This window comes from Caretta caretta, chromosome 1 (genome assembly GCF_965140235.1).
Source record: "Caretta caretta isolate rCarCar2 chromosome 1, rCarCar1.hap1, whole genome shotgun sequence".
Lineage (NCBI taxonomy): Eukaryota > Metazoa > Chordata > Testudines > Cheloniidae > Caretta > Caretta caretta.
Genome location: NC_134206.1, coordinates 123418194 through 123443609, shown reverse-complemented (window position 1 = coordinate 123443609; position 25416 = coordinate 123418194). Strand labels below are relative to the sequence as shown.

The window sequence follows — 25416 nt, the reverse complement described above, 5'->3', positions numbered from 1 at the left end:
TTCTCCACCCAAATCGTCTTCAGTTGAGAAGCCTGGTTATTGAAAGCCTGTCTTCTGAAGTCGTCAGGACTTTGCTCGTGTCCAGGAGAGTCTCCAGGATAAAAGCCTGTTCCATTGGGACCAAGTTTAGCCTTTGGTGCCAGGAGAGCAATGCTAATCCAAGAGATTCTGGAACTAGATCTACCTTTGAATTTTTCTAAGAAGAGATGGATTAAGGTTCTCAGCCCCACACCATAGCACAACAGGTATCAGCCATTAGAAGAGTTCTATCTTGAAAATCTTCGGGCTCTTTGGAACAGAATCCCCAGGTAGCCAGATTTCTCAGAGCAGTCAGCCTGACCAGACCAGTCTTTCCTAAATGGGACATACTGCAGGTGTCGAAGGCCCTAACCACTCACCCTTTTGAGCCTCTCTATATCAGCCTTGTGTATATCCATCAAAACCTGTTTTCTGGTTGCCATCGTATCTGGTAGTCATGTTTCAGAGCTATCTGTATAGGAATCCTACTATATGTTCCATGAGGACAAGGTGGTACTGAAAACACCAAACTTTTCTCTCCCGGGTTCTCTTTCCCGTATCTTGGAAGAGATTATCCTTCCTTCTCCCTAAAGCCACAGCACCTGATTTAGAAGCCGTGGCACACTTTAGATGTCAGAGCACTGAAAAATCTCTCACCCTCACAGAATCCATGCAGAGGTCAGGTGTTCTGTGTGTCTTTCACTCAAAATGCTAAGAGCTCAGAATCTCAAGACTAGATGGGTCAGATTGTGCGTTGTTGAGGCCTTACAAAGTGTCAGGGACTCCTGTTCCAGAAGAAATCAGGGCACAGTTCATGAGATCCATGGCCAGGGGCCAAATGAGCATGTACCTCCACTGTAGAGATATGTGGAGCACCCACATCGTCATGGATTAACACCTTTATCAAACACTACAAAGTGGATTTTCTGTCCTCCACAGAAGCTGTCTCTGGCAGGAACATGCTCCAGGTGGTGGTCTTGTAATGGCCTTGCCTTCTGGACAATTCTCAATGCGGTGGGGAGTCTGTCTCTCTCTTTTCAGTTTGCCTTTTCTTGTTCCTTATTATTCCTGTTCATTGGTGACACTGGACTGCAGAATGGAAAATTTCGTACTTGATAATTTCCTTTCCGCTAACAGCATCTCCCACAATTTTACTCACCCAAGATGGCTTTCTGTCAAGAGTCAATATTTTATTTGGTGTATTTACCCTACAGGGAGTTGACCTGGCATATGTGGTTAATGAATTGGACATTAATGTATGTTATACTTTTTCTCTTGAGTTTTTCACCCAGCTTTGGAATGACTTACTTGTTGGCAAGTGGGAGAAGAGGGCATGGTATGCACAAGCCGCACTGCAGCTTTGAACCACCTCCAGAAGCTGCAGATAGGAAGAGCACAGCCCATGCATAGCAGAATTGTGGGAGATGCTTTTAGCAGAAAAGAAATTACCAGGTAAGAAAGTTTCTGTTCTGCCAATTGTAAATGCTGGTGCTGCTTCACCTGTGGTAGCAATGGTGGGTGTGTTAGTGTAGGCAGGGCTTTAGGCTGCCACCAGGGTGTTAAGCACTGTCATAAATTGTTTCAGAGCAAGTCTACACACCGTTGTGGTAAAATACTAGTGATAACCAACACCTTGTTTATGCAGGTACTCCTATCATTGTCTCTGCTGGTTGAGGTAAATCCATGTTAGCAATGGAGGGAAAACTCTAGTATAGACAAGGCTTAAAGCACCAGCCAGTCCCAAGTCCCTTAAGGCAAGTAGAAGAATAAGATGAAACACTCAGGTCCTGTTTATATGTACAGCAGTGCAGACTAAAGCACTTAAGCAAAGATGCTACTAAGCCAGTGGGAGAGCTTCTCCCGTTGGTGTAGTTATACTGCCGCTTACAGAGGTGGATTATCTGTCCACAGGCTAGCGCTGTCTACACTGGGGGATAGGTTGTTATAACTACATCACTCAGGAGTTGTGGATTTTTCACACCACTGTGTGACATAGTTATATCAATGTAAATTTGTGGGTTAGACCTGTCTTGCGTAGCATCTTATGCCTGTGGAATTTAGAACACTTCACACAAACATTAAGACCCTGGAATGTTTTGTGCCTGGGGAGATCTCTGTACACCACAGAAATCAATACGGCTCCATGCAGGTACAACTGTTCTCCAGCAAACAGTGAATTGCAGGATTTGGTCTTATGTCTCTTTAAATAGGAAAATAGATCAGCTATACATATGGTAAAATAGCAACAATATTTCCTAAAACAACCAGTTAAGGGTAAACTTAGATCAAGATTAAATCACCAATATTTTATTGACAGGATTTTATCTTGAATATAGCTGAATGAATAACTGAGTTTTTGGTTTGCTGGAAGTTTTTTGGGGGGAAAAGGGTTTGGGTCAAAATAAAAATGAGAAATTCCAAAATTTTGAATGAATTGGTAAAGTCCATTTCAGGTCAAATGAAATGTTTGTTTACCTGGAAATAAAATGTTTAGGTCAGTTTTAAAGGGCTAGATGAGGGAGAAGGGAGGTGGTGATGGTGCCTTCTTCTAACTTTTAGCCTAATGTTTAGAGCGGTCACCCAGGATATGGGAGACCCAGGTTCAGTTCCCTTCTCTGCCTGCTGTGGAGCAGGGAATTGATCCTGGCTCTCTGACCTCTGAGGATGAGTGCCCTAACCATCAGATTACAGAGTCATTCTCTCTCTCTTTTTGGCCTGATGATTATTCATGTGTCCTGGTGAGTGCCCTAAATAGTGGGCTAAAAGTTATCAGGAAGGGGAGCACCTCTATCCCCAGCCTGGTTTTGTGAATGGCACACAGTTCCTTTTTGAAGCTTGAACATGTTTTTGGTCAAAAACATCTGGCTAATTCTTGTTAAATTTGCATATAGATTCAGGTCAACCAAAACGGCATTGGGGGGGGGGGGGGGGAAGGGTGAATAAACTGTTTGTCCAAAAAACTTGCCTGGTGCTAATATTGAGTGGATAGATATTGTTTACCTTATTACTAGAATTGAAAATAAGCCCTTTTACCTTTACGTTAACATTTCTAGAAACTCTGCTCTTTGTTGGCTCTTATTTCAACTCCCATTCTCCTCTGAGTCGTCCTTATGGCCATCAAATCACTTTTCCTGAAACTTACACTTTATTTCTAGAGCTGGTTGAAAATTTTTGCACTTTCTGTTGAAATTTCAAAAGGTTTTGAAACTTTGACTAACTACAGTGATGTCTGACACCCTTCAGAATGATATACCATATCAGCTTCTTATAATTAAGAAGTTAAATTTCAATCAGTTCTTTCATAAACCAGCATCTTGCTTGTAAATACAAAAAACCCCTAATTATGAGTCCCAGATGTTATAGTGTGCATTCCTAAATATACAAGGACCTCATTGTGTCATAGGTAGTGATGCTATAGTCAAAGCAGAGGAAGGATTCCATTTTCTTCTCTTCAAATTGTGGATGTACTATAATTTTTTTTCCAGAGAATTATCCTTCGGGCTGACTACTTTTTTTTTATGCTTGAAATTCTCAGTTCAAAGAAATATATTGTTGAAAGTTTGACAAAAATGTGTTCAGCTGTTCTTGACTGAAGTAGTGGCTAGAACAGGGATCGGCAACCTTTCGCACGCAGCCCACCAGGGTAAGCCCCTTGGCGGGCTGGGCCAGTTTGTTTACCTGCCGCATCTGCAGGTTCGGCTGATTGCAGCTCCCACTGTGGTTCGCTGTGGTTCACTGCTCCAGGCCAATGGGGGCTGCGGGAAATGGCGGCCAGCACATCCGTCGGCCTGTGCTGCTTCCCGCAGCCCTCATTGGCCTGGAGTGGCGAACCGTGGCCAGTGGGAGCTGCAATCGGCTGAACCTGCGGTTGTGGCAGATAAACAAACTGGCCTGGCCCACCAGGAGGCTTACCCTGGCGGGCCTCTTGCCAAAGGTTGCCAATCCCTGGGCTAGAATAACTTTTTGTGAAAAAAACAATTTTGCACAGATTTGGGGGCCCTTTAACTGTTCCTTTATGCTTCTAAGCATTTGAAAACAATATACTGTGTAAACACAACACAATTTACCACTAAGCTCTTTCCCAGTCCCTAAAGTGTGACTGCTAAGATATATAGAGGATCATACCTATATTTGGAGATCGCAAAGCAGACGGAACAGTGTTTGAATGAACTGCTTTTACTAAACTTAATGATTTACAGGTAGCATTAGCTGCATTTGTTGCTTGTGAACTGCAGCAAAATTTGACTTAATAGATGAACTCTAGGGGAAGCATTTCCAGACTTTGATCATCTTTTTGGCTCCATTCACTTCTGTAAAACTGTGGAACAAAAACTCATGGAACTTTGCCCTAAAATTCTTGGGTATCCCGTATTTCCAACTAGTGTCATCAAAAGTGACTTAGTTCAACTGGGAAGTTGTTGGTTTCCACTGGAATTATTTTTTAACAGTGTAAAACATACTGTTGGTCTCTCTGACAGACTGAAAATCCTGCTCTTCAAGACCCATCCTGAATGCTTATTTCTAGAAGCAGTCCAGTAGCTGCAGCAGTTCAAATTAAGACCTACATTCAGATGGTATTGCATCCCTCTCAAATGGGCATCTGTCTCCTAGAGCTCTGGAGAGATCAATGCGATGGGAACAGAGGACCTCTGCCATCACTAGCAACAGCACTAGGGGTCCTACATTGCAGGAGACAGTACAAGTTTTGTAATCCATCATTATGTATTGCAGTGATGCCTAGAGGCCCCTGTCAGGATTTGGCGCTCCACTGTGCTAGGCAGTACACAAACCTGTAGCCCATGCACAGAAGAGCTTACAATCTAAGAAAAGTGGCATACACTGGTAGGGAGAGATTAATACAGTCAAATACATTTGCATTTTTTTTTTGATTATTAATAAAAACACTATTTTTCACTGCCACATAGTCTAGACCTTGGGAAGTGGTTGACTTAGTATGTTTTAATTAACTTGGTCTCTTTCTCAGGTGTTGAACCTAACCAGGCTCCTGTCCACACAAACAACCCTCTCACCAGAGTTTGGTGCTTTCAACTCAGGCTACCTAGTCCATTCTGGGGGACAGGCTTAAGCCTGAATGCTGCTTTCACTCAGGCTGATTACCTGCCAGCTTTTCAGTATGGATGCAGGCTGAACCACTTGGGTGCAGATAGTCTTCCAGTGCCTTCCCACAGTTCTGCTCCAGGTGTCCAGAAGAACACACAAGTTCTCCCACAATTCACCGGGAAAGAATCATAGAGTCTCTCATCTTACTGCAGTGCAAAGAACCATGGGATCTGATCCCAGAAGTGCTAGTGCCTTGTATGGGTGAGTGCAGCACCAATATAGGCCCAGTAAATCAAGTGTGGCTTTGCAGAATGGCTTCTCACACCTGACCTAGGCCAATCCAGGTGCTTAGCCCCAGGCGTGATCACTTGGGCTAACTCTGTAGTGAACACATGCATGTCAGAGCAGAAGCCAGGTGGGGGAACAGCAAAGTAATTATTTAGCTGAGGACCCAGTTGAGCAGATCAAATAGGCATTAATCAATCAGGCAATTAATTAGGAGCAGATCAGTGAGTTAAGATGATTGAGGTGATGACTGATGTTCTAATTAAGTGGTCATTGCTGAGAAGACATAGGGCATTTTAATGAGGTTGCTGCAAGTCCCCAAGTGAAGTTGTACCAAGTAGAGGATAGTGGCTCAGCCAGCAGAGGAGTGAAAGTTTGTGGATGGGATCAGTCCCTTGCTGCTGGTCTCCATGTCTGCCCTGCTTGAGAGCCTGGGCAGGGAAGATGTCAGTGGCACGAAAGGCCACTGGTGCTTCTGTAAGTGAGGGATAGAGGGACTACACACCTCCCCTTACAGCTGGTCCCCACTGCTTGATTTGCTTAGGGATTTATTTGATGCTTTAGATAGAAGAAATAGAACTACACTTTGCAGTGGAAATTCTCCTTGTTTTGTAGGTGCAGTTGCCATGAAAACTTTCTCAGCTTTCTCAGTCCAGTGGACTAGAAATATGGCTGATTTTTTTTCTTGAGCCAAGAAAACTTGTTACAGCCTGAAGATGCACTTCCCAAAGTCACCTACATACTTTCTTTTGGGTCCTCAGAAGTGTTTTTTTTTTTTTTTTTTTTTTTTTTTTTAGTTTTTACGATGGTCATTCTTTCTTCCCACACTACAGACATAACATGTATTATTGAAATATCAAGATTTTAAGATAAATATCTTCCAACAGCTTTAATTCTAGTTATTATGTAGAACGGTCCACAGAATTGGGTTAATGATGTATTTAATGAATAAGCTCTTGAGATCAAAGAGTCTTTTGTTAGAAACTACTTATTTTTTTTCTCTTGAAAAGGCCACTTGTTTTGCAAGTAATTGACTGTTAAACTGACACATGGTTATGTGTAAACAACAGTGTAAAAAGTCTATTCCTTTTGTCATCTGGTTTTTAGATGGCTTAATCATTAAGGAGAAAAACAAGATGCTCCGTTAGCTAAACAGAAACCTATTGTTTACAGTGTTAAGACCTCACTGATTTTTACTTTTGTTCTTGGATGATGTGTGATCCCTCGGCTTTAAAATATGCCACCCAAGTTTCTAATTTCCTTGAGATATTTTAAGGTTGCTCAATAGGAAGCACTTCTTAAAAAGCTGTCACTTCTAAGGGTCCAAGGAAGGAAACTGAAACGTTTCAGAGGAAATTAATATATTTAGTCTATTCATTCTGTTCTGTGAGCATTATCAACAGGCTTTAATTCTGTATCTGACACACATTTAGGGAGGGATGTCCTGCAGGTGGTAAGAAATGAAACTACTATGATAAATTTCATAAGAGGGGTAAGTGTACATCCAGTATGAGTTTCTAAAGCAGTATACTGTGATACCTAGGGAGGTGGTGGAATCTCCTTCCTTAGAGGTTTTTAAGGTCAGGCTTGACAAAGCCCTGGCTGGGATGATTTAGTTGGGGATTGGTCCTGCTGTGAGCAGGGGGTTGGACTAGATGACCTCCTGAGGTCCCTTCCAACCCTGATATTCTATGATTCTATGATACAGCTTGGCCAAGGGGCAGCAGGAGAGTGATAGAGGGGAGATATGTAAGCCCCAGAATGATGAGCGCCTTATTCCTTGAAGAAGGAAGAGAGGTTGCTATAGATTAATTAGAGTACCTGAAGCCAGTCACCTGATAAAACCCCCCTGCTTCAATCAGACAGTTGGAGGAGTTGAAGCAGAGTGGATGGTGTTGATGCACAGAGCAGTTTGGAGGAGAGCAGTTTGGAGGGAAGCAGAGGAGAGTTTGGAGAAGTGCTGTGGCGGGCCAGAAGACCAAGACCCTAGGTAAAGGGAAACCTGGCTTGTGCAGAGCAGAGGGACTCCAGAGACACAAGGGGTTGGGAGAAACCTGGCCCAAGCGCAGAGAGGGCAGGAAGCCCCACAGGCTGAAGGGCTGGAGTGGGAAGCAGCTCAGGGGATGAAATCGCTAGTTCAGGTGGCTTGCTGCTATCCCTAGGGCCCTTGGGCTGGGACCTGGAGTAGAGGGCTGGCCCGGGTCCCTTCCTCTTCACTCCCCTTCTCTGGGATACTAGTGGGACAGTTGATACCCAAGATCCGGGGCAAGAAACAGCACCCTGAAACACCCCCCCCACCCCCACAAGAAGAGAAAGTGTAGGACCCATCATAGTAGTGTCGGCAATTTGCCACACGTGGTGTTAAGAGTAGGATTACCGCACTGTGGACTTAAACCAGGGTTAGCCAAAACCATCCTGTCCCTAAGGTGGATGACGTGGTCAAGGCCCTAATACAAGCCACCGCGGCCCAGCAGGAGGCTACCCGGGTCCAAGCAACCACCCAACAGGAAGCGATTCGGATGCAGCAGGAGACTAATTGTCTGTTGATGAGTCAGGCTGCCCAGGACCGAGCCCTGCTTCAGGAGCTGGTGAACCAGATGAAAGCCCTTATGGAGCTGAGCTGAACTGCAACTGCGACGGGACCCGGACCATACAGGCCAGCCACTGCCTACAAAAAATGACACGGGAGGATGATGTGGAGGCATACCTCCTGGCTTTTGAGAGAGGGGCCCTGCGGGAGGCCTGGCCTTGAGATCAGTGGTCTGGTATCCTCGCCCCGTTCCTGTGTGGGGAGACCCAAAAGGTCTACTAGGATATGGCCGTGGAGACTGCGGCAGATTACCCCCAGCTGAAGGCAGAAATCCTGGCCAGATCCGGAGTAACAATGGCGTTGCGAGCCCAGAGGTTCCATGAGTGGCAGTATATGGAGGACAAGGCACCCTAATTGCAATTGTTTGACCTGATCCACCTGACCCGGAAATGGCTGCGCCCTGAGGCCCTCAGCTCTGAGAAAATGATGGAGCTCCTGGTACTGGACCGGTATATGAGGGGGCTACCACCAGGCATCCGGGCTTGGGTTGGCCAGAATGATCCCTCTACCTATGATGAATTGGTCTCCCTCGTGGAAAGACAGCTGGCAGCCCGTGAACTGTTCCAGACCCCAGGGGGTGAGACACTGCAAACCAGGAAGCCAGTCCCAAACCCAAGGCCCCGGACTGTCGAGAACTCCAGGAGAACCATAACTGGGAGGAAAGACACCAAGAAATAGCCCGAGGCCAAGGAGGGACCTGGGGGTTTGGGAAGAGAGGACCGGGAGGGCCGGCCAAATAGCCCCAGGCAGAGGGCGGCAACCGGGGTAAGGGGTTGGTGTTATGAGTGTGGGGAATTGGGGCATATAGCAGCCCAATGCCCCAACAGGGAAGAGCCTATGCAGTGCAATCTGGGGGATCACGGGGAGCAATGTGGCCTAATCGGCCTGATAGCGGTCGCAATGACCCCGCATGGGTATATGAAGTCTGAAAAAAGGAATGGTATTGAGACCATAGCATTAGTGGATTCTGAGAGTGCTGTCATGCTGGTCTTGGGGAAGTTGGTGGGGCAAGACCAGCTAACCTGGGCCAAAAACACAAGGGTAACGTGTTCATGGCACTGAAATTTCTACCCCACAATCCAAGTACGGATTGAGATCCAGGGGAATGCTACCAGGGTAACTGCAGGGGTGGTCCCCAGGCTCCCCTATCCAGTCTTAATTGGTAGGGACTTCCCAGGGTTTGAGAGCTTACTCCCCCCAGTAGAGCCAGGGGAGGGTAGCAACCCCCAGGCTGAGACTGGGGCACATACAGATAGCCTCACCCCAATTTTTGCCGGATTTGCCCCAGAATTATTTTCATCCCCCAGGAAACCCCAAAAGTCTAGGCGGGAAAGGAGGACAGATAAAAGATTAGGGACCAGGATTCTAGCAGAGAGCCAGAAAGCCTCCCTTGTTGGTAGGCGAACCCGTTCAAGAGCCAGGAGATAATTCAGGCCAGTGAGGACTCGGAGGCGGTTCCTAGCCCAAGTAGGGGCAACCCAGGGGGCAGAGTTGAAATAGGTCCCCTGGAGTTAGGTCAGATTGGTCCTGCATGTGAGAATTTCGGGCAGCTAACCTGGGCCAAAAACACAAGGGTAACGTGTTCATGGCACTGAAATTTCTACCCCACAATCCAAGTACGGATTGAGATCCAGGGGAATGCTACCAGGGTAACTGCAGGGGTGGTCCCCAGGCTCCCCTATCCAGTCTTAATTGGTAGGGACTTCCCAGGGTTTGAGAGCTTACTCCCCCCAGTAGAGCCAGGGGAGGGTAGCAACCCCCAGGCTGAGACTGGGGCACATACAGATATGAGAATTTCCTGCATGTGAGAATTTCGGGCAGGACCAAGCCAATGACCCGCTATATGCAAATGTGAGGGAGGAGATAGTGGAAGTAAATGGTGTACCTGTGGAGGAAAAGATCAAAGGCCCAAGGCCATATTATGTGTTCAAAGGTGATCTGTTGTACCGAATAGCACAAATACGAGAGGAAGAAGTAGAGCAGCTCTTAGTCCCACAGAAACACACAAGTGCAGTACTAGAGTTGGCTCAGTCATTTATTTGGGGGACATCTAGGAATAGACAAGACACTGGATATAGAGTCCTAAGAAGGTTTTACTGGCCAGGAATACGCACGGAGGTTCAATGCTATTGTACCTCTTGCCCTGAATGCCAGTTGCATAGCCACCGACCTCACTTGCGGGCCCCATTAGTACCTTTGCCTATTATTGAAGTCCCTTTCGAGAGGATAGCCATGGACGTAGTGGGCCCGCTAGAAAGATCGGCATGGGGCCACCAAAACGTACTAGTCATCCTTGACTATGCCACACAGTATCCAGAAGCCATTTCTTTAAGAAACCCCACATCCAAGGCAATAGCAAAAGAACTACTCCAGGTTTTTGCCAGAGTGGGCATCCCTAAGGAGATCCTGACTGACCAAGGAACCCCCTTCATGTCGAAATTAATGAAGGACTTATGTACCCTGCTCTGCATCCGGCCATACGGACCTCAGTCTACCATCCACAAACAGATGGACTGGTCAAGCGGTTTAAACGCACCCTTAAAGGTATGATCCGGACGGTGGTAGCACAGGACGGAAAAGACTAGGTTACCCTTCTACCGTATCTGATGTTTGCAATACGGGAAGTCCCCCAAGCGTCCACTGGTTTTTCTCCCTTTGAGCTACTGTATGGACGCCACCCATGCAGAATATTAGATATCGCCAAGGAGGATTGGGAAGAACAATCCAACCCAGGAAAGAATGTCCTTGAGCACGTGACACAGATGAGAGAGCGAATAGCTTGAGTAACCCCCGTAGTACGAGAACATTTGGAAAAAGCACAAGAGGCCCAGCGGACATATTACAACCGCCGGCAAAAGTACGGAGATTTCAGCCAGGAGAACGGGTGATGGTGCTAGTGCCGACAGCAGAAAGCAAACTCCTGGCCAGCTGGCATGGGCCGTATGAGATAGTGGAAGCCATTGGGGAGGTGGACTATAAGGTCAGGCAACCAAACCGCCGAAGGCCAGAGCAGATCTACCACATCAACTTACTGAAGCCCTGACGGGACCGAGAGACATGCCTGATCATTCAGGGAGCTCCACCCCAGACAGATGACCCACAGGGGCAGCTGAGGATATCCCCCGAATTAACCCCAGAACAATGAACAGAGGTCATTGATATGATCCAAAGGAACCAAGACGTGTTCTGTACACAGTCAGGCCATATGACGCTGGTCCAACATCATATCATCACCAGTCCCAGAGTAAGGGTGATGATAAGACCGTACCGAATACTGGAAGCTAAAAGGGAAAAAATTAGGATGGAAGTGAAGATGATGCTGGAACTCGGGGTTATTGAAGAATCCCACAGCCCTATTGTACTAGTCCCCAAGCCTAACGGCACCCTGAGGTTTTGCAACGACTTCCGGAAGTTGAATGAAGTATCCCAATTCTATGCCTATCGGATACCACGCATCGATGAGCTAGTTGATCAGTTAGGCAAGGCACGATACCTAACCACCCTGGACCTGACCAAAGGATATTGGCAAATTCCGCTGGCCAAGAATGCCAAGGAGAAGATGGACTTCTCTACACCCGATGGCCTGTTCCAATACACTGTCCTCCCTTTCGGACTCCATGGGGCCCCTGCAACATTCCAACGAATTATGGACAAATTGCTGCAACCCCATGCCAAGTATGCCGCCGCCTATTTAGATGACATAGTCATCCATAGTCCTGACTGAGAAACGCACCTAGGAAAAGTAGAAGCAGTGCTAGACACCCTTGAGAAGGCCGGCCTCACTGCCAACCCCCTCAAGTGTGTGATAGGTCTAGCTGAGGCCAGATACCTCGGGTATGTAGTAGGGAGAGCTTTGGTGAAACCCCAGTGGAACAAAGTGGAAGCAATACATGGTTGGCCTCAACCAGTCCGCAAAAAGCAGGTCAAAGCATTTCTAGGGATAGTAGAGTACTATTGGAGATTCATCCCTCATTTTGCCACAAGAACAGGGCCATTGACGGACCTGATAAAGGCTTGGGGCCCCTAGATAGTAAAGTGGACTGATACGGCGGAAGGAGCATTCGCAGATTTAAGGACAGCCCTTTGCTGTCATCCAGTACTCATAGCTCCAGACTTCGAGAAGGAATTCGTCCTACAAACAGATGCCTCGGAGGTAGGGCTAGGAGCCATCCTTTCGCAGATGGTAGGGGAGGAGGAATACCCGATCCTGTACCTCAGCTGGAAACTCCTCAGGGAACAAAAGTACGCCGTTGTTGAAAAGAAATGTCTGGCAGTAAAATGGGCCATGGAGACTCTCAGTCACTACCTACTGGGGCGGTGGTTTACCCCTGTGACAGACCATGCCCCGCTCCAGTGGATGCACAGAAACAAGGCGAAGAACACGAGAGTGGCTAGATGGTTCCTATCCTTGCAACCCTTCCATTTCCGGGTGCAGCATAGAGCTGGAAACCAACACGGCAATGCTGATGGCCTGTCACGACAGCACCGCCTCTTGTCCCAAGTAGTCCAACCCCATGGTGTTGAGCAGGGGTGGGGGAGGGAATATATGGTTCAGCATGGCGAGAGGGCAGCAGGAGAGTGATAGAGGGGAGCTATGTAAGCCCCTGGATGATGAAAGCCTTATTGCCTGTAGAAGGAAGAGAGGTTGTTATAGATTAATTAGAGCACCTGAAGCCAGTCACCTGAGAAAAAACCCCTGCTTCAATCAGACAGTTGGAGGGGTTGAAGCAGAGTGGTTTGGTGTTGGAGCAGAGAGCAGTTTGGAGGGAAGCAGAGGAGAGTTTGGAGAAGTGCTGTGGCAGGCCAGAAGACCAAGACCCTAGGTAAAGGGAAACCTGGCTTGTGCAGAGCAGAGGGACTCCAGAGACACAAGGGGTTGGGAGAAACCTGGCCCAAGCAGACAGGGGGCAGGAAGCCCCACAAGCTGAAGGGCCGGAGAGGGAAGCAGCCCAGGGGAAGGAATCGCTAGTTCGAGTGGTTCGCCGCTATCCCTAGGGCCCCTGGGCTGGAACCCAGAGTAGAGGGCTGGCCTGGGTCTCTCCCTCTCCACTCCCCTTCTCTGGGATACTAGTGGGACAATTGATACCCCAGATCAGGGGCAAGAAATGGCGCCCTGAAACCTCCCCCCCCCCACAAGAAGAGAAAGCGCGGGACCCATTATAGTAGTGCCGGCAATTTGTCACAATACTCGCTGGGCTTTGCTTTTCATGTCTGAATTCAAAGTTTTAAAATTGGTTGTGTGGTGCAGAACCTTGTTAATGTTAACTCTTTTGGTACTTAATTCCAAGAAATAGTCCATTTTGGGTCCTCTATCCGTTTCATTGAAATGTCTATATGCATGCACGACTGACCAAAGAAAACTCAATTGGAGAAATTCAAGCTGGCCTTCTGTTTAAGGCAGAGGACGGGGATTCAGGAGATAAAGCTTCTATTCACACAGACTTCTTATTTGTACAAATCAGTCTCCCTGTGTTTGTTTCCTCAGGTTACATCAAGACTCAACAAGGTCAGAAATGCACTCGGTCAATGCAGAAAATCCAATTGAGTAAAAGGCTCTGAAAATCAAAGTTCATGTCTTCCAAAGAAATGCTCATCTCTAATAGAATAGGATACTGTTTTGATGAATGTGATCTCTTATGAAATCTCTGTAGATTTCCTGTAGGGGGCCAATGACTAACAATACTTTACGCCCTCCTGCCAGCATGCTGTTCAGTGGGAATTGGCTGGTCCTCTGGATATGCTGCTGCTCTAAGTGAAGAACTAATGTAATTTGTGAGAAAAGATGCTCATGGTGACAGAAAAGTGTTACATCAACCATTAAAATAGGCTGCAGATGGCAGGCACTAAGCAGGAGAAGGTACAAACAAAAGCAAGGGAGTAGTCAAAAAGTTTCTCGCCTTGGTTGATTGTCATGTTATGCTACAAAAGCATGGGAATAAGGTGGTCAGCATAAAAAAAAAATGCAAGAAATGAAATTGAAAATACAAATGTATATGTTTGTAACCAGATTAACTTCATTCCAGGTTTTGTTTTCTAAAATTGTGAGTTAGAGAATGCAGAGGAGATTAGTAGGAAAGACTTTGAGCCAGTATTAGTTTACACTAGGTAGCAGCACAGAATGGTGCTGCTTAGTGTGTGTTTAATGACATATTTTATGCAGTGCTTTGAAAAAGAGCAGAATGGGTGGAAGCTTAGCTAGAATTTGCATATGGGCTGTTAAATTTAAAAGATACTGGTATGACATGCACCTCTTTATGGGGGTAGCGGGGGAATGAAGTGCTCCTCTCATTTCTTACAGAAGGTCTGACAATTGCTTTTCATGCTTTTGTGAAAACCTTGTATTAGGAACTGGTTCTTCAGATGCCAGCTCTGGGCTACATGGGAGGTGTTTTGCCATACCAGAGCTGTTCTAAGGCAGTTTCATTGCTAGGGGCCCAATACACATCACCATATTGATCCAACATCCCTGGGGGAGTGGGGGACTCCTTGTGGTGACCACCACAAGCAGGGGAAGGGTCATGTTGGGGCATTGAGGTGGGGTATGCCTAGAGCCTGGATTACCTTCATCTGGCCTGATCCTGAGAGGCATCTGGACAAATAGGAAGAAACAGAAGGATAGTTGGAGATGAAGGAAGCATCTAAGAGCGTTAAACATACAAACAAAATGCTGAAGATGCTAATTTAGACTAGCTTAAGAACTACATTTTCTCACATGGCTGGACAATGTCTATCACGTTTGGGCTCCTCACTGACTCCTGCAGGCTCTGGCTTGAAGATCCAGTTTAACATTTAAGATTTGAAGGGTGAAGGTGGTGAAGTAATAGCCACCTGCTGGTTACTTTTTGCACAGACTTTTTTCAGAAGACTGGTACCAGATGAAAAACGTTTCCCTTACATCTTAAACTGGCTTAAAATCATGTGCATGCTTCATAAACTGAACATCATTTCATAACTATGATGTTTGAGCTGTAAAAGTTGTCAGTGGCTCTTTTCCATAGTAATGTGTCAAGCAGACGTGATTCCCCAAGGACAAGCTCCACAGTGGCCCAGGGTTTTGCATAACAAAACTTTATGAAGGGTTGTGAATCAAAACCATGTTCCTCTGTCAAGGAAATGGACTTTGATTTACTCAATGTGCTAAAAATTACTAAAACTAGTTCTTAGTATTCTGTCCCAAAAGATCTAATATTGTCCATGCTTTGAAGCTGAGTTTGTGTGAAAGAGAATGTTTTCTATTTAAACGCAGAAATTAGAGATGAGGGAAAACCTATGTTTGCTAGGCCATCTCTTTGTTGATGGTAATGATGCAGGATTCAGTTTCTTTAGAACAATTTTTGATCATGTTTTAATGTAAAATCCCACTCATAAGTAGTTAAAAAGCAGTGGTCTCCAAACTGTGGAGGAATGTTCGGGCCAGCACATGGCAGAGGGAGCATCATGCTCCACCCCCAGCCCTGCTCAATCTCTGGGCCAGCTCCACCTTCAGCCCAAGCTCTGTTGCTGAAGAAGCTTTAGCTGTGCAGTAATGGAGGGGGATCGCAGACAGATTCAGGTAAGGGGGGGCTTGACTGGAAAAGTTTGTGCACCACTGTTATAAAGGGTTAACATATGATGAATAGATGTTTTGGTAAGTGGTGGTTCACCTGTCTGAGTCTAGTGGGTTGCTTATAACCGTCTGTCACCTGCAATTTTGCACGTATAACCATCTGTAAGATACTACTCATTTCTATAATATGCTTATAACTTCTATTAACCATTTATAAACAGAACCTTAAGTTGAAGTGTGATGCAGTGTTCTACTCTTTTGTCCAATATAGTAGTAAATGACCTACCTAATAGGGTGACCAGATTACAAGAGTGAAATATCAGGACACACTGGGCGAGCGGGCAGGGGTGGGGGGCGGGGAGGAGAAGAGACAGACACAGGTGCACAGCCCTGACCAGAGCCATGAGAGGGGGCAGATGGAGGGGAGGGGGGCCTATGCTGCGCCACACAGCTTGCCGGCCCAGCACCCCAGAGGGATCCACTATGCCCAGAGCCCCCCCACAACCCTTCCACCACAAATGCACAGTGCTGTGTACACACACCTCTGCCCAGTACCCCCCTGCCCACAGCCCCACCACAGCTGCCGAGCCCCCCACACAGAACCCCCCACTCGCTAGTTTCCCAATACACACAGATTTCCCCTCCCTCCCTTCCTTCCTCCAAGTGCCCTTCCCCACAGCCCCACCACCACAGCTACAGAATGCCCCACACAGACCACCAGTGCCCTGACACACACACAGATCTCCCCCACTGCCCAGCACCCCAAAACACACAAACCTCCCCCACTGCCTAGCGCCCTCCACACACCTCCCAGACACTCACCATCACGCCCTGCCCCCTTCCCTGGCTGTACTCACCAGCCTTGCTGGGAGGTCTCTGGCTCCTAGGGTGAGAGCGGCAAGGGGGTCTCCAGATTCTCCATGTGCTGCGCCCCTACAGGCACGAGCTCCGTGGCTCCCATTGGCTGGGAAAAGCGCCAATTGGAGCTGCAGAGCGGGGCCTGCAGGGGCAGGCAGCATGCAGAGCCCCCCAACCCAAGAGCCAGGGGGACCTGCCAGGGGGTGAGGTGGGGAGTCCCGGTGCTGCTTACCTGGGGCGGCTCCTGTCCCGGGAAGCATCTGGCAGGCAGGTCCCTCTGGCTCCTAGGGTCATGGGTCGGGTGGGGAGGGGGGGCAGAGGGCTCTCTGCCTGCTCCCAGTGCCTGCAAGCCCCACCCCTGCAGCATGTGGCGTTCTTGCCAGCAGGCGGGCGCCGGGAGCTGCCCCAGGAAGTGGTGAGCGATGGTGCTGCAGCTGCGGTCCAGACAGTCACGATATCGGGACAAAGCGTGTCCTGACCGATGTAAGGTTTGGATGCAGGACAAATCTTCTAAAATCAGGACTGTCCCCAGAATATCTGGATGTCTGGTCACCCTACTACCTAAGCAATGGGCCTAATACACTGCACATGGCATAGTGATCTTTGTGTTCTAATCTCAGTACTCACTCTAACCTCAATAGACTTTCCAGTTGTCTTCTTATGAAAGTACATGGTCATAGCCAATATTCTGGGTTTGGTCAATCCTGAAGCACTTTTCTGATTGCATCTCCCCATTCTCTTATCTTAATATAATATACAGTATTATGTTTTTAAGGTTGCTTTTTTGGATGGCCCATCTCTTTTTATTAGGGACTCTGAATTCTTCTGCTCTTTGTCAGCTCTCACTTGAAGGATTAATAGAAAAGCCAACAGGAAGCCTGCAGAGACGAGCAGATGTTTCATGAATAGACCACTGGTTTTTTTTGTTCCCTTTATATGAAATAATCCATTTAGCATCTCCTGGTTGTGTAATCTCCTCAGCATCTATGCCATATGGTGAATCCAGGAAGCTAGACAGAAATTCATAAAAGGTTTTCAAAGTATTATGTGAAGACTAATGTAGTTGAATACAGCATTAGTGGGTATGGGCCATTTAGCAGGCTTGCTCACATTAACGTGATGAGATAATTTCCCACAGTATTGTCTATTTTAAGCAACAAAATTTCCTTTTATTCAAAAAAAACTAAAGTCTAGAAACTCTGAAGCCACAAGCCAGTTGACACATTGACTTCTGAAAAATGCTTCTTTCCTGTCCATGTCACCTGTAGAAATTGTGGCCTTGCTTTGACTAGAATTTAAGATGTGTTATCTATCCTGCCCTAGCTAATGCATTTTAAAAGTTGAGGATAGACAATGTCTCTTTACCATTTTTGTACATGCTGGGTTAAAGTGGAGGTGGGCAAACTATGGCTTGCAGGCCACATCTGGCATGCGGGACCCTCTTGCCCAGCCCCTAAGCTCCTGGCCTGGGAGGCTTGCCCCCAGCCCCGCCCCCACTGTTTCCCCCCTCCTCCCCCCCCCCCCCCCGCAGCCTCAATGCGCCATGCTGCCGGTGTAGTGTATTAAATTGCTCCGCGTAGGAATGTGCTATTGGTAGCAGTTACGGAGAGGAATTTACTACACTACACCGGCGCAACGCTCTGGGTGCCAAGCAACACGCTGGGCAGCACAGCTGTAGTGCTGCCAGCCACTGGTGGTCTGTGCTGCATGGTAAGGGGGCAGGGAGAAGTTTGGGGTTGGATAGAGGGCAGGGGAGTTCGGGGTGGTGGTCAGGGGGTGGGGTCGGGGAATGAGGGTATTGAATGAGGGCAGGGGTCCCGGGGGAGCAGTTAGGAAGGAGGGGGGTTTGGATGGGGCTGTGGGGGGGCAGTAAGGGGCAAGCGTCCTCAGGGGGCTGTCAGGGAATGGGGGGGGGTTGGATGGGGCAGAAGTCTTGGGGGGGCCATCAGGGGGTAAGAAGCAAGGGGGGGCAGATAGGGGGCGGGGGCACAGCCTCCCCTAACTGGCCCTCCCTACAATTTCCAAAACCCGATGTGGCCCTCAGACCAAAAAAAGTTTGCCTGCCTTTGGGTTAAACGCTATGGAGGAGAATAGGTTAGGGGCAGTGTACCTTGTCTAGTGGACTTTTAAAACATGTCAGTTAGAAAATGCATGATAATGTGCTAACATTACACCTTTAAACCCGCATGTAGACAAGTCCTATACCAAATACATGAGGTTGGTTGGTTGTTTGTAATGGCAAAAAATGGGGAAAGCCATATTAAGGCGGCGGGGGGGAAGGAAAGGAAAAGCCGATTCTGAACTCATGGTAAACTTTCATGGGAAATTATATCTGCAGTGTTGTCACTGTGTTGAGCTACATATAAAAGCTTTTGATATTACTTCAGAGAGCTGTCTCTTTCATCAACAGAAATTGGTTCAATAAAAGATGTTCTCTCCACCACCTTGTCTCATGGGTAACTGAGCACTCAAGTATCCTTTCGGTTTACAATAAATTGTTTTAAACTATTTCAGAATAAGTGCCCATGGGGAGTTATTCTGGAATAGCTATAGCTATTAAATTCATACTTTTCCTTATTCCAAAATAATTTTCCCATGTAGATTAGGTTTTCTTGAAAATCGCATCAGCTGGTTGATGAACCATAGGGTCATGACCAGCATGTATGCTTTGACAGCTAAGTCATGCTTCTTTTGATTTATATATATACAGGCACACAAAAGGGAGACAGCTTACATACTGTACGTGAACTTGAGATAACAAAAAAACCCAAGCATAACTGAAGTGAAGTACTACAGTTCCACACAAATTGTCTGATATGCTGCTGGTGAGTTAAAACCTCAGAATCACCCTTACTCTTTCCTGGTGTAGACAAACCCTCAGTGAAGGGCTGATTAGACTGATAGTTTTTCATATAAATTTATGGTCTAAATATCACAGAAGTAATAGCTGTGACAAACACACATTTTATTATAGTCTTTGACCAAGGGTAATAGAAGTCCCTTATTATTCAAGCATTGATGTAAAATGAATAAAGATCCAACAAAGACTGAACAGTAGAACAACCAGCACTTTATTATCCGTTTCCTGAAAGAGGAAGATCACAAGATTGACATTTTTAATTTCGTTCCTCTTGTTTTAATTGCAATACAGTACAGCACACACTGTATTGTATTGTACAGTTTTGGCAAATTGGAGTTGTGCTGTATTACTTACACAATAGGACGTTTATTTTAAACAGTAAGTGTCACACTGGCTGGTATGGGTCACAGCTAAGAGCACCAATCTCAGGTCAGACTGCCAGAAAACAGGGGTTGTTCCCAAACTCGTGATATAGTCTATCATAAGATTTCACCAAGCCAATAACAAATCTGTGCTTCCAAAATGCTATACGAGTTGTTATAAAGCCACAGACATTCCCCTTCAGGCCCTGTAGTCCCTCATGTACCATCCAGACAAACCAGACTTCTCTGATAAATGATTATTAAAACCAGAAATCACATACTTGGTTCTACCGGTTCCAAAGATGCTCACCCCAGGTCAAAATATACTTCAGGTCTTACCCCAAACCATGCTGGTAGCCAATCCTTTAGTAACTAAAAACTAATGGTTTATTAATATAAAAAAGAGGAGAGTTATTAAATTATTAAAGTGAATCATATCCATTAGTTGATTTCAGACTTTGGAGATCAGGATAAGAGCAGTGATGTTAAATCTGCCGGTTTGCAATAAGTCTGGTTCACCCAAAAGATTAGGTGCCCTCAGTCCAGTGTTCATAGCTTCCCTTTGTTAGAAATCAGTCCAGAGATATGGAGCAGGAAAAAGGCAAGGAGATGTCAGTCTCCAATTTATACCCCCCATCCATGTGCATGGAAAGTTACTGTCTCAAACATAGAGTCAGGGATCACATGTTCTACGTGCCATGCCGAGGCATCCTCGGGAAGGGCCCCTTGGAAGAATTGATTTTCCCAAATGGCCCATCAACCATGGCTGGCTGGTCTTAATATAAATCTGTCCTGTGGGTGTTACCTAGGAACACAACATGTTCAAGATACAAACACACAGCAAAGATCCATAACTTTGTATACAATGATAATACACACATGTAAACAGGATAACATTGTTCAAATCACAACCTTTCCAATGATACTGTACAAGGCATACTTTGTATAAAATTTATCACAATTGTGCAACAGTGGTGATACATCAGAAGTTGTACCTTAGTGTAAACATGGTCATGTTTCTTTTTCTACAGTGTCACAGCAAGGTGGAAGATGGTGTAATCTTTCTCTGCAGTATGGAACATTATAATGTCCGAGAGGTGCTGTGAGTGTGGCAAGATGGGAGGCTGCCATAGTTGTTTTGGATACTCATATGTGGTATTTGAAGGGCTCTAGTTAAGGCTGCAAGTTTGTCACGGATTCCATTACTTTCCGTGACTTCTGCACCAGTCAGTGTGCCTGGCCCCAGGGGCCACCTGGGCAGCTCAAGCAGCCCCTGCACCAGCCGCACCAGCTGTTGCTGGGGCAGTCTCAGGTCACTGCCCCCAGCAGCAGCAGGAGTTTGGGTGCGGGGCTGTGGCTGAGGACTCTGGGCGGTGCTTACCTCGTGGGGCTCCCCGGAAGTGGCAACATCCCTCTGCTCCTAGGCGGAGGCACAGCCAGGAGTGTCTGCATGCTTCTCCCGCCTGCAGGCTCCACCCCCACAGCTCCCATTGGCCGTGGTTCCCAGCCAATGGAGGACTGCGGAGCTAGCACTCAGAGCGGAGGCAGCACACAGATTCCTGGCCACACCTCCATCTAGGAGCACAGGGGGATGTTGCTGCATTTGGGGAGGCACAGAGCCAGGTAGGAAGCCTGCCAGCCCCTCCAACTCCTGCCCCCCAGCACCAGTGGGGGACCTGGCTCCTCCAAGAACCTGGGCCACCCCCCCAGCACCTGCGGCACCCCTGGGCTACCTCCCCTTCAAGATTTAGTCAGGGGCATATAGTACAAGTCATGGACAGATCACAGGCTGTGAATTTTTGTTTACTGCCCAGGCCCTGTCCACAATTTTTACTAAAAATACCCGTGACTAAAACATAGCCGTAGCTATAGTTAATCAGGTCTCTGCAAATGGAAGGCTGGATTCTGCCACTCTTACCTTGAGTAGTATTAAGAGCTGGTGTGAACAGCTGCTGGAGGCAGCCATTTGCAGTACACAAGAAATTTTGTAGGTCCTGCAAAACACAAGAACATTGCTATCTATTCTCGAGTGCCATCTACTGGTACCTTATCTGTTAACTACTTTCACATATACAGATAGCAAAAAGAAAAGGAGTACTTGTGGCACCTTAGATACTGTCAAGGTTCTTTCCCCACTCTGAACTCTAGGGTACAGATGTGGGGACCTGCATGAAAACCTCCTAAGCTTACTTTTACCAGCTTAGGTTAAAACTTCCCCAAGGTACAAACTATTTTACCTTTTGCCCTTGGACTTTCGCTGCCACCGCCAAATGACTAACACCGGTTACTGGGAACGAGTCCGTTTGGAAACGTCTTTCCCCTCCCAAATCTTACACCCCTTTTCCTGGGATAGGTTTGATAAAAATCCTCACCAATTTGCATAGGTGACCACAGACCCAAACCCTTGGATCTTAAGAACAATGAAAAAACAATCAGGTTCTTAAAAGACTTTTAAGATAAGAAAAAGTAAAAAGAATCACCTCTGTAAAATCAGGATGGTAAATACCTTACAGGGTAATTAGATTCAAAACATAGAGAATCCCTCTAGGCAAAACCTTAAGTTACAAAAAGGCACAAAAACAGGAATATCCATTCCATTCAGCACAGCTTATTTTCTCAGCCATTTAAAGAAATCAGAATCTAATGCATCTCTAGCTAGATTACTTACTAAGTTCTAAAACTCCATTCCTGTTCTGTTCCCAGCAAAAGCATCAGGCAGACAGAGAGAGAGGCTTTGTTTCTCCCTCCCCCCAGCTTTTGAAAGTACCTTGTCTCCTCATTGGTCATTTTGGTCAGGTGCCAGCAAGGTTATCCTAGCTTCTTAACCCTTTACAGGTGAAAGGGTTTTTCCTCTGGCCAGGAGGGATTTTAAAGGTGTTTACCCTTCCCTTTATATTTGTCACGTCCCCCAAATCACAGATAGGGTGAAACGCTGGCTGGGATTTCTTCCTGGAACTCTAGGAAAAAAGAGTTAATAAGACACATGCACCTCTAAATATACTACCAAGTATATAAAGACTAACAATATTTTCCACATCTCAAGGATGATTTTAACCAGTTGATTCTGGGAAACTTTCATGGGAGAGTGCATCAGCCACTTTGTTAGAAGCTCCTGAGATATGTTGGATGTTGAAATCAAAATCTTGGAGAGCTAAACTCCACCGAGTAAGTTTTTTGTTATTTCCCGTGGTGGTATGAAGCCACTGTAGCGCAGCTTGGTCGGTTTGCAGGTGGAAACGCCGTCCCCAAACATATGGGCTTAGCTTTTCCAGGACGTAGACAATGGTGTAACATTCTTTTTCACTGACTGACCAGTTGCTTTCCGTCTCAGACAGCTTCTTGCTGAGAAACACTACAGGGTGGAATTTTTGATCCGGTCCTTCCTGCGTTAAAACTGCTCCCACACCACGTTCGGACGCATCTGTGGTTACTAGGAACGGTTTGTCAAAGTCTGGGGCCCTTAGTACAGGGTCAGACATGAGTGTCGATTTAAGCTGATTAAAGGCCTTCTGACACTCTTCGGTCCACTGAATGGCATTTGGCTGTTTCTTTTTGGTTAGGTCTGTCAGTGGGGCGGCGATTTGGCTGTATTGCGGTACAAATTGCCTGTAATAACCGGCCAAGCCTAAGAAGGATTGAACCTGTTTGACTTTGGGACAGGCCACTTTTGGATAGCATCCACTTTGGCCTGTAGGGGGTTGATAGTTCCTTGACCCACCTGGTGTCCAAGGTAAGTCACTCTGTTTAGGCCTATTTGACACTTCTTAGCCTTAACAGATAGTCGTACCTCCCTTATACGCTCGAAGACTTTTTGTAGATGTTCCAGGTGTTCTGCCCAGGAATCCAAAAATATGGCCACATTGTCAAGGTAGGCGAATGTATATTCTCCTAATCCTGCTAGGAGACCATCTACAAGTCTTTGGAAGGTGGCGGGTGCATTCCGCAGCCCGAAAGGGAGTACATTAAATTCATACAGCCCGACATGTGGTGAAGGCTGACCTTTCCTTGGCGGATTCGTCTAGCGGTACCTGCCAGTACCCCTTGGTTAAGTCCAAGGTAGAAATGAACTGGGCCCATCTGTGCATGGCAATGGATAGTTGTCGGGGTGAGTTACAGCATTTAGCTTACGATAGTCCACGCAAAAACGTATCTCCCCATCTGGTTTGGGAACTAGAACCACTGGAGATGCGTATGCACTGCCAGAGGGGCGGATTACACCCATCTGTAACATATCCAGGATCTCCCGTTCTATAGTAGTTTTAGCTTGAGGAGACCACCCGGTAAGGTTGGACTTTAATTGGGTGAGCATTACCTGTGTCAATGGAGTGGTATGCCCGTTCAGTCAGTCCTGGGGTGGCTGAGAACGTTGGCGCATAGCTAGTGCACAGCTCCTGGATCTGCTGTCGCTGCATACGCCCAAGGGTCATGGAGAGGTTCACCTTTTCCACGCCACCAGCACTTATCCCTTCGTAGTAGACACCTTCAGGCCACTCAGCATCATCATCTCCCTGGGCTGTAAACTGACAAACCTTTAATTCTCTGGAATAAAAGGGCTTTAGAGAATTAATATGGTATTCCTTAGGCTTTCGGTTGGAGGTGAGGAATGCTATGAGATAATTAACAGCTCCCAGGTGCTCCATGACCGTGAATGGCCTTCCCACGATGCTTCCATTTTATGGGCCTGGAGCACCTTTAAGACCATGACCTGGTCCCCTACTTTGAAGGAACGCTCTCTGGCATGTTTATCATACCAGGCTTTTTGCTGTTTTTGAGCATCCTGTAGGTTTTCTTTAGCAAGGGCTAGAGAGGTTCGGAGGGTGTTTTGTAGGTTGGTTACAAAGTCCAGAATGTTAGTTCCTGGAGAAGGTGTAAATCCCTCCCATTGCTACTTCACCAACTGTAATGGCCCCTTAACCTTGTGGCCATATACAAGTTCAAATGGTGAAAACCCTAAACTGGGTTGTGGTACAGCTCTGTAGGCAAAAAGCAACTGCTGCAACACTAGATCCCAATCATTGGAGTGCTCATTTACAAATTTATGTATCATGGCCCCCAAAGTCCCATTAAATTTCTCCACCATGCCATTTGTTTGATGGGGGTAAGGAGTGGTAACCAAGTGATTTACCCCATGAGCTTCCCAAAGGCTTTCCATAGTTCCTGCCAGGAAATTAGTTCCTGTATCTGTGAGGATGTTGGGGGGCCAACCTACCCTGGCAAAAATGTCTGCTAGTGCCTGGCACACACTTTTAGCCCTGGTGTTGCTTAGAGCTACTGCTTCCAGCCATTGGGTGGCAAAATCCATGAAAGTCAGTATGTACTGCTTTCCTCTGGGTGTCTTTTTCGGAAAAGGACCCAGAATATCCACAGCTTTTCGCTGAAATGGAACTTCAATGATGGGGAGTGGCTGGAGAGGGGCTTTGACCTGATCTTGGGGTTCTCCCACTCTTTGGCACACCTCACAAGACCGGACATAGGTAGAAGCATCCTTGCCCATTCCCTCCCAGTGGAATGACCTCCCCAAACGGTCTTTGGTCCTGTTCACCCGAGCATGGCCTGAAGTGAGCTGTAGCTCACGAAAGCTTATGCTCAAATAAATTGGTTAGTCTCTAAGGTGCCACAAGTACTCCTTTTCTTTTTGCGAATACAGAGTAACTCGGCTGCTACTTTGAAACCTGTCATATATAGATAGAGCACTCCTGTAACAAGTGTAGTATTCTCCACATTAGCCTGATTTACTCACTCTGAAATCAGAGTCGCAGAGCTGGATCCTGAATGATTAGGGACAAATCACCATACAAGCACTTCATACAAATCATCCCTTCAAAGAAACCATCAA

At 46.7% G+C, this 25416-nt stretch overlaps 1 long non-coding RNA gene across 1 annotated transcript; it reads left to right on the top strand.

Moving 5' to 3' along the window:
- Nucleotides 1-523: 523 nt before the first annotated feature.
- Nucleotides 524-15735, top strand: LOC125640439 (uncharacterized). The gene is made up of 3 exons (XR_007357778.2): nt 524-1470; nt 5003-5340; nt 13440-15735. It is a non-coding gene; the product is annotated as an uncharacterized LOC125640439 (long non-coding RNA).
- The last annotated feature ends 9681 nt before the right edge of the window (nt 15736-25416 follow it).